This window comes from Oncorhynchus nerka, linkage group LG25 (assembly GCF_034236695.1).
Source record: "Oncorhynchus nerka isolate Pitt River linkage group LG25, Oner_Uvic_2.0, whole genome shotgun sequence".
NCBI classification, from domain to species: Eukaryota; Metazoa; Chordata; class Actinopteri; order Salmoniformes; family Salmonidae; genus Oncorhynchus; species Oncorhynchus nerka.
The window spans coordinates 20,200,335-20,215,026 of record NC_088420.1 but is presented as its reverse complement, the minus strand read 5'-3'; the positions used below and the strand labels follow the sequence as shown (position 1 = coordinate 20,215,026).

The 14,692-nt window shown below is 42.1% G+C and overlaps 1 pseudogene; it reads left to right on the top strand.

Moving 5' to 3' along the window:
* Positions 1–3,884: 3,884 nt before the first annotated feature.
* Positions 3,885–14,472, top strand: LOC115109772 (angiopoietin-related protein 4-like; annotated as a pseudogene).
* The last annotated feature ends 220 nt before the right edge of the window (positions 14,473–14,692 follow it).

The following is a 14,692-nucleotide window of genomic DNA, read 5'->3' as shown; positions in this document are numbered from 1 at the left end:
AGAGACGCTTGATTTCACCTCATTTTAACATTCAGACAAAGAGCACATGTTCAACTTCATAAAAAAAACAAGTTTGCTCATCAAGAGTTTAAATAAAAAATTTAAAAAATACTAGAAAAGTAACAGATTACAATTTTTTCTTAAACCAGCCATAAATCCCCTTGTGACAGGGGGAATGGAAGATTGTTATGTACAACAGGAACGCAAGATTTACACACACAAAACAATCAATATATATATATATATATATATATATATATATTGATTGTTTTGCTAGTCCATCTATGTGTAACAGAGTTGTAGTGTTATGCTGGACCCACCCCATTTTCCACCACAAAACATCACAAAAAGACTAAAACCAGCTCATATTGAATTTGTTTTTTCAAAAGGAATAGTTTCACCATATTAAAACGAGACTTCAGTTCACTTGTGTTATCCTTAAAATGAGGGACAGATGTAAATTAATCACATGAAATAACTTTGTCAAAGCAACTAAATAGGGCCCTACAATGATAGCGAAACTTGGAGACGTGTGTTAAAAATCTTCCTAAAAGTGAAACAGTTGACATGTCAAAATGCCTAATTTTGCCACTTTAGCAAATGTTTTTTGGGGGAATTCTCTATTGGTTTATTAAAGGGCACTTCATATAAGAACATTGGTGCACAATTTCTACTTAAAATATCTAGAAGGAACTCATTTCTTGGAATGACCCACTTATTCTTTAGAATGCTGTGACATTTAAACCTATGGTTGGGAGCGTTTGCGTCTTGTGAAGGTTTCCTACACTGATTATGAAATTAATTTGATCATTATTAGCTACATAGGCCTTATACCAGAGTAACAACAGTGGCTCAGTACCGGTACCCCCTGTATATAGCATATTTTATTGCGTTACATTTTTTTTAAAGTATCTTTTACTTTAGTTTATTTAGTAAATATTTTCTTAACTCTATTTTTTGAACTGCATTGTTGGTTAAGGGTTTGTAAGTAAGCATTTCACAGTAAGGTCTACACTTGTAGTAGTTAGAGCTTGTGACAAATAACATTTGATTTGAATAACCAATGCAATGACCTTGAAACAATGTTGCACTGTACATTGTAAGTACCTTTATCTATACTGAACAAAAATATAAATGCAAATTACCCCGTTTTCCTCCCCCAATTTTTGTGATATCCAAATTGGTAGTTACAGTTTTGTCCCATCGTTGCAACTCCCGTATGGACTCGGAATAGGCGAAGGTCGAGAGCCATGCGTCCTCTGAAACACTACCCCACCAAGCCGCACTGCTTAACATACAACAACTTCAATGAGTTACAGTTCATACGTATTTAGGAAATCAGTCAGTTGAAATAAACTCAGACCCTTATGGATTTCACATGACAGGTCAGGGGCACAGCACAGCCATGGGTGGGCATAGACCCACCCACTGGAGAGCCAGGCAAACCCAAACAGAAATAGTTTGCCCCTACAAAAGGGCTTTATTACAGACAGAAATACTCCTCAGTTTCATCAGCTGTCAGGGTGGCTGGACTCATCCGATCCCGCAGGTAAAGAACCTGGATGTGGAGTTCCTGAGCTGATTTGGTTACACATAGTCTGCGGTTGTGAGGCTGGTTGGCCGTACTGATGAATTCTCTAAAACGACGTTGGAGGTAGAAAAATTAACATTACGTTCTCTGGCAACAGCTCTGGTGGACATTCCTGCAGTCGGCATGCCAATTGCACACTCCCTCAAAACTAGAGACATCTGTGGAATTTTAGAGTTGCCTTTTATTGTCCCCAGCACAAGGTGCACCTGTGTAATGATCATGCTGTTTAATCAGCTTCTTGATGGCACACCTGTCAGGTGGATGGATCATCTTGGCAAAGGAGAAATGCTTACTAACAGGGATTTAAAAACACATTTGTGAACAACATTTGAGAGAAATCTGCTTTGTGTATACAAAAAAATTCTGGGATCTTTTATTTCAGCTCATGAAACATAAAAGACCAACACTTTACATGTGCGTTTATATTTTTGTCCAGTATAGTTTGGATGACTTGACTTAAACATTTTGCAAACTAGTGTACAAAACATACAATTTGCAAACATGTTCAGATTTACATAATAGTTTGTGTGATGTTCTTTTTTTTACTATGATAAATTACTCAAACTTGCAGGAAGCAATTGTTTTTACTGGATCAGGAAAAGCGTAGGTTCATCTAATTACAATTAAGTTGCATCACAAAGTTGACCATTGTGTTCTGGTGTGCATAAAAAAAAACTTCCTGGACACTAGTGGATTAGAGGTCAACAACCACAGTATCCTGACCTACAGTATCCTAGCAGTACAAGGTGACATGCAGGATGGCAGTCCAGAATATGTGTCTTTAAAAGCACGATTCCCCAATTTCGGCCTACAGGTAATTTTATATATATATATATATTTTGTTCTTGGGCATAAATGACTGTAAAATCACCAGGAAACGAGCTCAAAGTGATTTTAATTAAGAAAATTTGTTCCCAAATATTCCCCCACATAGAGGCATGTGATCATATCACAATGTAATCAAGGTTTTAAATTACTCTGTTTTTCTCAAATATGTTTATCTGTTTAGAATCCTTTTCGGTGAATTTTCAGCACACAAATGATTTAGAACTATGTTCCGGCCCCATTCAAGGGGGGGTGGCTGAATGGAATAGGGGACCCCTGCTTTAAAGTTTCCCTCAGATAGTTTTGGAAACACTCTTAGGATGCTTATTACGTTGCATAAATATAAGTGCTTTTTTATTCCCCACAGGAACTTTTCTGGTTTCAATACAGCACTGTTCTCTTCAGTCTCTTGTTCCACACAATGGTTTCTAGTCAATATAACCTCGAGAAAAAGGTTATGCAACTTGTCTACAACCGAAGACGCTGTCAAAATGCTACCATTCACTGACATATGGAACTTAAGCATCATATTCAATTCTAATTAGCCAACTGCACAAATACACAGTAATATGTATAAAACCATTTCATAAAAGTACTTCAAGTAAAATTCTTAGTCAAAAGTACCATTGATGGAACAGAAAAACAATAGTATTAATTAAATAAATATCCTCACAAATGTTTGGCATAATGGATCTACTAAAACAAACTTGTGTCTAATGCAAATCAAAGGCTGTCACCACTTGCTTCGTCAAATTGATATTCCCCAAAATACCACTATTCTCTGAGCCTGAACTTTCCCCTACTTCACACAAGGCCTCTGTTTGAATCAGCTTTCCAAATCACATAATGATGATCATGACTGTCCTGCTAGCTTGAGTGCACCAGAATAACAGGATCTAATAACAGGATCTAACAGGATAGGCTACATCTGTTGTGCAACACTGCTAAACATAATTTAGTTTAACAGCAACTTCCTTTAGAGATGAGACGAGAGATGAGATGAAAACTAACTTCCTTAAAAGGAAAATCAAGATAGTTAAACACATCTCATATCTTCTTTCCCAAAATACTTTCAGCAATAAACATTTTTGTTGAATATGGCCCAGAGATTGAGAGGTTGGGAAAATGGGACCTGATGAGTCTCTGCTTGGCACTCAGAATTGAGATAGCGTCCTATCCAGGGGGTGTACTTGTACATCAAGCTGCCTCAGGCTACTGAAACTCATTTGAGCCATTCTGGATCACACAAGCCAAAGCTACACACTTTATTTTTTATAACGTCACATAATGCATACTGGTCCTGTAAATAATGTACTATGAGGGTGTATTAGACAGCTTATTGCTCATCAAGATCCATGTTCCCTAAAATAATGTGACTAGAGGGACAATAAAGAGTTAGACTTTGCTTGCTACACCCCTACTACCCGAGGAGCATTCAATCAGAACTGCCTAGTATCAACAGCATGTGACCAACAGGATATATAAACCTCTGAGGCTATGTAACAGAAGAAAGAACAAGACTTTTCCAGCTGAGCTCAACCAAGATCAGTATTGTTGCTTTGACCAAAGACACTAGTGAAAATAGAGATGAAGCCAACACTGGCATTCCTACTGCTGTTAGCGGCCGTCTTGGTCCATATGGGGACCAGTTTCTCATTTGGGAGAGACAGGGCTCAGTACGCCTCCTGGGATGACGTGAACGTGGTGGCCCACTGGCTTCTCCAGCTGGGCCAGGGACTCAAAGAACACATTGAGAAAACCAAGAGCCAGATGAGAGACATCTCCATCAAGCTGAAAGCCTTCAATGGCACAGTGGCCAACTTGGGCAGGGAGACCAAGAGCCTGCAGGAGGGTGGCGAGGCACTGAAGACCAGAGCCCAGGAGATGGTGGTGAACATGTCTGCTGAGGTGCATGCAGGTGCTGAGGAGCTGAGGGCAGAGCGCCAGATAATCCACACCAGGATGGACAGGCTGGAAGAGCGGGTGGATGGAATGCAGCAAGGACGGGGGCTGAAGCTGAACAACAGCAGTAACAACCGCAGTGATGATGCCAACTTCATCCAGGTGAGAGAACAATCTGCCACTTTTTCACAATACACTGTGGGTGATATCTAAAATATTATCGGGGAGTAAATCTTCCATTACTTAATTAAATATGATTAATAACATGCTAAACGGAATAAAACAAAAACGTTAGAGGTCCAAAATATAAAGTTAGCTGCTGACTCACATCATAGGGTTCCAATACTTTTGTGTATTTAAATGTGTATTTTCAAATAATGTGGCCCGAATCAACTACTTCTATGGAAGAATTTTAAAGTAATTTCAAATACTTTCCTATAAATAGCCTACTATTTGAAAGTATTTTCAAAAAACGTAATTCAAATACAGTACCAAACAGACCTGGTTCACATGCATGAGTATATTTCTATTTCTATAAATAAATGAGTATTTCAAAGTGTATTTCCAACTACATTCTAATTCCTAGTTGTTTTAAAAAAAGATTGAAATACTTCCAAATGTCTTTGGAAGTCATTGAAGTACCCTAAATAGTATTTGAACACAGGTTTCACTAACATTGACAGTTGGATCTTGTGATGGACAGTGAAGTTTTACAAGTCAAGCTTCAATATACTGCAAATACGGAAAGTACATCCTCCGTGCCCCACATGATCAATATAGTCGGAAGAGATGGGGAATAACGAAAAACAGATCTCATTTGTGTCACTTCTTTCCTCAGAGGTTACTGGAGGCACAGAATAAACAGATAGATTACCTGGTGGACAGAATAAGGCAACAGCAGGACAAACTGGGGAAACAGAACATGCACCTACAGGCACTCCAGGGCGAGGTATGTAGTGTACAATAACCCCTATTGCATGTAGGTGTGTGTACAATATCTGATGGAACATGTTTGTCTTTTCCCTCAGGTTAAACAGAGGAGAGTGAAGTCCGTTGTCAGGCGGAAACGTCAGGAAATAGCAATGAAGGATTACACTAAAGGAGTCGCTTCTCTAACTGGTAAGCCTAATACATCATAATAGAATATGGACATCAAGACCTCTGCAGGCTTTTATTGACAATTACATGAAGTTGGTGCAAAGAGTCAATATTTGCAGTGTTGACCCTTTTCAAGACCTTTGCGATCTGCTCTGGCATGCTGTCAATTCACTTCTGGGTCACATCCTGACTGATGGCAGCCCATACTTGCATTATCAATGCTTGGAGTTTGTCAGAATTTGTGGGTTTTTGTTTGTCCACCCGTCTCTTGAGGATTGACCATAAATTCTCAATGGGATTAAGGTCTGGGTAGTTTCCTGGCCATGGACACAAAATCTCGATGTTTTGTTCCCCGAGCCACTTAGTTATCACTTTTGCCTTATGGCAAGGTGCTCCATCATGCTGGAAAAGGCATTGTTCGTCACCAAACTGTTCCTGGGTGGTTGGGAGAAGTTGCTCTCGGAGGATGTGTTGGTACCATTCTTTATTCATGGCTGTGTTCTTAGGCAAAATTGTGAGTGAGCCCACTCCCTTGGCTTAGAGGCAACCCCACACATGAATGGTCTCAGGATGCTTTACTGTTGGCATGACACAGGACTGATGGTAGCACTCACTTTCTCTTCTCCGGACAAGCTTTTTTTCCAGATGCCCCAAACAATCGGAATGGGGATTCATCAGAGAAAATGACTTTACCCCAGTCCTCAGCAGTCCAATCCCTGTACCGTTTGCAGAATATCAGTCTGTCCCCAATGTTTTTCCTGGAGAGAAGTGGCTTCTTTGCTGCTCTTCTTGACACCAGGCCATCCTCCAAAACTCTTTGCATCATAGTGCGTGCAGATGCAGTCACACCTGCCTGCTGCCATTCCTGAGCAAGCTCTGTACTGGTGGTGCCCCAATCCCGCAGTTGAATCAACTTCAGGAGACGGTCCTGGCGCTTGCTGGACTTTCTTGGGCACCCTGAAGCCTTCTTCACAACAATTGAACCGCTCTCCTTGAAGTTCTTGATAATCCAATAAATGGTTGATTTAGGTGCAATCTTACTGGCAGCAATATCCTTGCCTGTTGTTACGAATCCCTTTTGGCCCGACAGTCTAGGGGGGATGGTAATGAGACCCGTAACATAACTCATGCAAATTATAATTGTGACAAAGTAAAAGTGAGAACGAAATAACCACGACAACTGAAATCTACCGTCAAACTCAAGGTTTATTTGTAAACACACGGTAATGGGGGGGAGCAGGAAAAGGGGCTGAGCTGGACCAAAGGAAAGAAACAATAAGTATTCAAAAATACCCCTAAGCTAGACTAGCCTACTTTAACAACAGCTAACTAACTAACCAAAAATACAGTGGGTGGTCCGCCCAGTTCTAACTAGTGTATTTAACAAAGTTTACCTACGGGTAGTGTATGCCCATGGGCGACTTGTCTTGGTTTCCCCTTTTCCCACCAGCAAACAAACAAACATCATAACCAAAGACAATACTCACAGGTGATGACAAAGTGCTATGGAGGTGCTCAAACAAAAGAGAGGTTAATACACAAAGAGAGAGTGGAACACAGAGACCTACAGACATGGCATTTACAGAGAGATTGAGCTCTAGAGCAAACAACTGATGGGGTTTTTAAACCAAGGGAAAGGAACTGTGATTGGGTAGGAAACAGGAGGAGGTGTGTCTTCTGATTGATGATTGGTGACTGATTGGGGAGTGATGATCTTCACCTGTGAGGGGAGAAGGAGAGAAAAGAACACAGGATACACACACACACAGACACAGGATACCTGTATCCGTAACACCTGTGAAGCCCTTTTAGTGCAAAGCAATGATGACGGCACGTATTTCCTTGCAGGTAACCATGGTTGACAGAGGAAGAACAACGATTCCAAGCACCACCTTCCTTTTGAAGCTTCCAGTCTGTTATTCGAATTCAATCAGCATGACCGAGTGATCTCCAGCCTTGTCCTCGTCAACACTCACACCTGTGTTAACGAGAGAATCACTGACATGATGTCCGCTGGTCCTTTTGTAGCAGGGCTGAAATGCAGTGGAAATGTTTTTGGGGGGATTCAGTTCATTTGCATGGCAGAGAGGGATTTTGCAATGAATTGCAATTCATCTGATCACTATTCATAACATTCTGGAGTATATGCAAATTGCCATCATACAAACTGAGGCAGACTTTGTGAAAATTAATATTTGTGTCATTCAAAACTTTTGGCCACGACAGTAGACATTTATCTTTCAGTCCTTTGTATATAGTCATTGATAAACATGTGCATTGCCGTAGACCAGGTATACCCAAAGTGGGGTACGTGCAATGCCATTTGGGCTAAGCAAAATATACACTGCTCAAAAAAATAAAGGGAACACTTAAAACAACACAATGTAACTCCAAGTCAATCACACTTCTGTGAAATCAAACTGTCCACTTAGGAAGCAACACTGATTGACAATAAATTTCACATGCTGTTGTGCAAATGGAATAGACAACAGGTGGAAATTATAGGCATTTAGCAAGACACCCCCAATAAAAGGAGTGGTTCTGCAGGTGGGGACCACAGACCACTTCTCAGTTCCTATGCTTCCTGGCTGATGTTTTGGTCACTTTTGAATGCCGGCGGTGCTTTCACTCTAGTGGTAGCATGAGACGAAGTCTACAACCCACACAAGTGGCTCAGGTAGTGCAGCTCATCCAGGATGGAACATCAATGTGAGATGTGGCAAGAAGGTTTGCTGTGTCTGTCAGTGTCGTGTCCAGAGCATTGGAGTCGCTACCAGGAGACAGGCCAGTACATCAGGAGACGTGGAGGAGGCCGTAGGAGGGCAACAACCCAGCAGCAGGACCGCTACCTCCGCCTTTGTGCAAGGAGGAGCAGGAGGAGCACTGCCAGAGCCCTGCAAAATGACCTCCAGCAGGCCACAAATGTGCATGTGTCTGCTCAAACGGTCAGAAACAGACTCCATGAGGGTGGTATGAGGGCCCGACGTCCACAGGTGGGGGTTGTGCTTACAGCCCAACACCGTGCAGGACGTTTGGCATTTGCCAGAGAACACAAAGATTGGCAAATTCGCCACTGGCGCCCTGTGCTCTTCACAGATGAAAGCAGGTTCACACTGAGCACGTGACAGACGTGACAGAGTCTGGAGACGCCGTGGAGAACGTTCTGCTGCCTGCAACATCCTCCAGCATGCCCGGTTTGGCGGTGGGTCAGTCATGGTGTGGGGTGGCATTTCTTTGGAGGGCCTCACAGCCCTCCATGTGCTCGCCAGAGGTAGCCTGACTGCCATTAGATACCGAGATGAGATCCTCAGACCCCTTGTGAGACCATATGCTGGTGCGGTTGGCCCTGGGTTCCTCCTAATGCAAGACAATGCTAGACCTCATGTGGCTGGAGTGTGTTAGCAGTTCCTGCAAGAGGAAGGCATTGATGCTATGGACTGGCCCGCCCGTTCCCCAGACCTGAATCCAATTGAGCACATCGGGGACATCATGTCTCGCGCCATCCACCAACGCCACGTTGCACCACAGACTGTCCAGGAGTTGGCGGATGCTTTAGTCCAGGTCTGGGAGGAGATCCCTCAGGAGACCATCCGCCATCTCATCAGGAGCATGCCCAGGCGTTGTTGGGAGGTCATACAGGCATGTGGAGGCCACACACACTACTGAGCCTCATTTTGACTTGCTTTAAGGACATTACATCAAAGTTGGATCAGCCTGTAGTGTGGTTTTCCACTTTAATTTTGAGTGTGACTCAAAATCCAGACCTCCATGGGTTGATCAATTTGATTTCCATTGATAATTTGTGTGATTTTGTTGTCAGCACATTCAACTATGTAAAGAAAAAAGTATTTAATAAGAATATTTAATTCATTCAGATCTAGGATGTGTTATTTTAGTGTTCCCTTAATTTTTTTGAGCAGTGTATATTTTTTTCATTTCTTCACATTTTTAAAACAGCCCCCCCTCTCGCAGAGTAGCCTTGGTTTAATTTTATTTTGGGCAGTGAAACATCTAGTATTCAACGAAATAACAATAAAAAAGTAGCCTAGTCAAATAACTAACATCCAAATCACATTAACCGTTACTCTCTCGCGGGAATTCCACTAACGGTCCGTAAGTAGCCAAACGTAGCTGCTGCTCACTCATAAACGGTTAAAACAAATAAAAAATAAGTAGGGCCTGTGTTCATAAGAGACAAATACTGGTAGTACTGCTACTACCAGCAGTACTACACCTGCACCTGTCGACATCAAGTTGTTCTGCTTCCACGAGCACATCCAAATGCTAGCATCAGTAATTCTACATTTGTTGTTTGCCCAGCTAGCATGGACACTGGCAGTTGTGAATCTGATGCAGCCGAAGTGCTACTGCCCCCTTACCTCGGAAAGCACCGAGCAACAGACGGAAGTTGGACCATCAAAGAAACTCAAATATGAGGAGAACTACATTGATTTGGGGTTCACTTATATTGGGAGTAGTGTATTTCCTCAGCCCCCAGTGTGTTATATGTGCAAAAGTAGTCTCGCACAACTCGATGAAACCTTCACTTGTGCAATTTGAAAAATAAGCCACAGGAGTTTGAGCGAGAATTAAGACTACGTTTGAGTAGTAAGACATGTATAAAAGCAACAGATACCATTAATATGAAGGGGCTAGAAGCGTCTTATATGGTGAGCTACCGAGTGACTAGGACAGGCAACCCCCATGCTATTGTGGAGGACTAAATTATTCCTGCTGCCGCAGATATGACTGGGACAATGCTGGAGGAAAAGGCAAAAAAAACTATACAGACAATGACTTGATCAAACAACACTGCTTCACGACGCATAAGTGCCATGATAGGCGATGTTTTGAAACAATTACTGCTTCGCATACAAGCCAGTGAATTTTATGCGTTACAGTAAATACAGGCACAGACTGTGTGGGGAATTATTGAAGACTGAGACTCCAATACAAACCAACAGAGTTATGAGCATACTTTCAAGCACACCCTTCTCATTAACCTGTGGTGAGTTCACAATTCTTGATGAACAAATAAGGTTGTGTGTAAGATGGTTAAATAAAGAGCAAAATTATTGAATATTATTATTTGTGCCCTGGTCCTAACTTTGTCACTTCCCACGAGCCGGGTTGTGACAAAAACTCACTCATTCTTATGTTTAATAAATGTATCAAGCCTGTGTGGCAGGGAACCACTGCCCTAGACCATTACACAAGTAGCCACCGAATAAGTTTAATGAATGGTTACTGATCAACATGTTTCGTTTTTGCTGTTTCAGAGTTGGCCACGGACTGACATGAGTTGTTCCTGAAAGGGGAGAGAAATAATGGAGTGTACACCATCCAGCCTCGCAACTCTCAGCCCTTTGACGTCTTCTGTGAAATTACCGCTGAGTGAAAGGAAAACTAACTTGGTTGCTCTAAACTTTGATATCGCCAATGGCTGGAATTTGTCCTGGCGGATACAGGCTTCTCCAAGAAAAGTTGCTTTGCACAGAGAAAACCCCATCGGCTGTGGAACAATTGGAACATTACTTGGCTAATTCCTTCTCTTCCCGTCTTTTCTTTTACACAAGGTGGATGGACAGTCATCCAAAGACGGCGAGATGGATCCCAAAATTTCAATCAATTATGGGAGGCCTATCAAAAAGGCTTTGGCAGCCTGAAAGGTGTTATTTCATTAGAGCAAATGTATATGGAAACCCTTTCAATACACCCAATATTCATGTTTAAATAATGCACACGTTCATGTGAATAATCTGGATTCTAATTCTCTTTTAGGCGAGTTTTGGCTGGGACTGGACAACATCCACACTGACCAAACAGGAAGAGCTCACATTGCTGGTGGAGCTGTCTGATTGGATGGGAGAGGCTCAGTCTGTGCAGTATACATTCCAATTGGACGGAGAAGAGAGTAACTACACCCTCTACCTCCCTGAGAGTTCATGTGATAGACTGGAAAGTGTCCTTCTCCACTATTGACAGAGACAACGATCTGAACACAGACGTCAACTGTGCCAAGCAACTCTCAGGTATTTGTGTTTCATGAACATTTTACTTTTAAAAAATGTCCTCTATTTTTTTTACCTCACTGAACTTATCTAAAAGTATGTTCTCTAACAAGTGTTTTGTTTCCTCATAGGTGGCTGGTGGTTCAGCAACTGCGGCCAATCCAACCTGAATGGCAAGTACTGTAGAAAACCCAACAAACTTCAAAGACGACAGCAAAGGAACTGATATTTTGGAAGACCAACCATGCCCTGAGGACCACTGTATTGAAGATTGCCCCAGCTACAGTGGATCACAGTTATTATTAGACCTTCAGTATAAAAATAGTATACAAAAAGTGTATACATGCATCTTTGAAAATGCAAGAGAAAAGGTCGCTATGCATTAGTCCAGGTTAGGCACAATTTTGGCCACTAGATGGCAGCAGTGTATGGGCAACATTTTAGAGTGATCCAATGAACCATTGTATTTCTGTTCAAATTGATGTATCAAGACTGCCCAAATGTGCCTAATTGGTTTATTGATACATTTTCAAGTTCATAACTGCTAATCGCATAAGCCTATGTTAGCTCAACCATCCTGCGGTGGGGTGGCACCAATCCAGTAACAGGTGTGCCTTGTAAAAAGTTAATTTGTGGAATTTATTTCCTTAATGCATTTGAGCCTATTTGTTTTGTGACAAGGTAGGGGTGGTATACAGAAGATAGCCCTATTTGGTAAAATACCAAATTCATATTATGGCAAGAAAAGCTTGAAAGTTTCTTCCAAGTGCATTTGCAAACCATCAAGCGCTATGATGAAACTGGCTCTCGTGAGGACCGTCAATGGAAAGGAAAACCCAGAGTTACCTCTGCTGCAGAGGAAAATTTCATTAGGATTTACCAGCCTCAGATATTGCAGCCCAAATAAATGCTTCAGAGTTTAAGTAACAGACACATCTTAACATCAACTGTTCAGAGGAGACTGCATGAAATCAGGCCTTCATGGTTGAATTGCTGCAAAGAAACAACTACTAAAAAGGACACCAATAAGAAGAAGTAACTTGATAGGGCCAACACAAGCAATGGACATTAGACTGGTGAAAATCTGTCCTTTGATGTGAGATTTTTGATTCCAACTGCCGTGTCTTTGAGACACAGAGTAGGTGAAGAGATGATCTCTGTGTGTGTTCTCTGCATGTGTCTCACCGTGAAGCATAGAGGACGAGGTGTGATGGTATTTTGCTGGTGACACTGATTTATTTTTAAGTCAAGGCACACTTAACCAGCATGGCTACCACAGAACTCTGCTGTGATACGCCATCCTATCTGGTTTGCTCTTAGTGGGACAATCATTTGTTTTTCAACAGGACACTGACCTAATACACCTTCAGCCTGTGTAAGGGCTATTTGACCAAGAAGGAGAGGGATGGAGTGCTGCATCAGATGACCTGGCCTCCACAATCACCCAACCTCAATCCAATTGAAATGGTTTGGGATGAGTTGGACTGCAGAGTGAAGGAAAAGCAGCCAACAACTGCTCAGCATATGTGGGAACCCCTTCAAGACTGTTGAAAAAGCATTCCAGGTGACTACCTCATGAAGCTGGTTGAGCGAATTCCAAGTGTGTGTCCAAAGCTGTCATCAAGGCAAAGGGTGGCTCCTTTGAAGAATATCAAATATATTTAGATTTTTTTTTAACACTTTAGGTTACTACGTGATTCCATGTGTTATTTCATAGTTTTGATGACTTCACTAATATTCTCCAATGCAGAAAATAGTAAAAAATAAATTAAAATCCTTGAATGATTAACTGGTACTGTCACTATTCAGACCCTTTATTCAGTACTTTGTTGAAGCAACTTTGGCAGCGATTACAGCATCAAGTCATCTTGGGTATGATGCTACAAGCTTGGGACACCTGTATTTGGGCAGTTTCTCCCCTTCTCTGTAGATCCTCTCAAGCTCTGTCAGGTTGAATGGGGAGCGTCGCTTCACAGCTATTTTCAGGTCTCTCCAGAGATGTTTGATCGGGTTAAGTCCGGGACACTCAGACTTGTCCCGAAGCCACTCCTGCACTGTCTTGGCTGTGTGCCTAGGGTCGTTCTCCTGTTGGAAGGTGAACATTCGCACCAGTCTGATTTCCTAAGCGCTCTGGAGCAGGTTTTCATAAAGGATTTCTCCATTCATGTTTCCCTCGATCCCGACTAGTCTCCCAGTCCCTGCTGCTGAAAAACATCCCCACAGCATGATGCTGCCACCACCATGCTGCGCCGTAGGGATGGTGCCAGGTTTCCTCTAGATGTGACGTGACACTTGGCATTCAGGCCAAAGAGTTCAATCTTTGTTTCATCAGACCAGAGAATCTTGTTTCTCATGGTTTGAGAGTCCTTTAGGTGCCTTTTGGCAAACTCCAAGCGGGCTGTCATGTGCCTTTTACTGAGGACTGGCTTTTGTCTGGCCACTACCATTAAGGCCTCATTGTTGGAGTGCTGCAGAGATGGTTGTCCTTCTGGAAGGTTCTACCATCTCCACAGAGGAACTCTGGAGCTCTGTCAGTGACCATTGGGTTATTGGTCACCTACCTGACCAAGGCCCTTCGCCCCCGATTGCTCAGTTTGGCCAGGTGGCCAGCTCTAGGAAGAGTCTTGGTGGTTCCAAACTTCTTCCATTTAAAAACGATGGAGGCCACTGTGTTCTTGGGGACTTTCAATGCTGCAGAAATGTTTTTTTTACCATTCCCCAGATCTTGGCCTTGACACAATCCTGTCTTATAGCTCTACGGACAATTCCTTCGACACATGGCTTGGCTTTTGCTCTGACATGCACTGTCACCTGTGGGACCTTATATAGACAGGTGTGTGCCTTTCCAAATCATGTCCAATCAATTGAATTTACCACAAGTGGACTCCCATCAAGTTGTAGAACCATCGAGGATGATCAATGTAAACATGATGCACCTGAGCTCAATTTCGAGTCTCATAGCAAAGGGTCTGAATAGTAATGTAAATAAGGTAACTGCTGTTTATTTTGAATAAATTAGCAAAAATGTTTTTTTTAAAGTTTTTACCTTTGTCGTTATTGTCGTTATTGTGTGTCGACTGATGAGGGGTAAAAATAAAATAATCAATTTTAGAATAAGGCTGTAACGTTAAAAATGTGAAGGGGTCGGAATACTTTCCGAAAGCACTGTACATGTGACCCTATTGATACATTTAACATTGCGATTGAGATTAGTCAGTAAAAGTTATCAAAAGCTAAAGAAGCCTGCGTCTTCTGAGGCGACAAG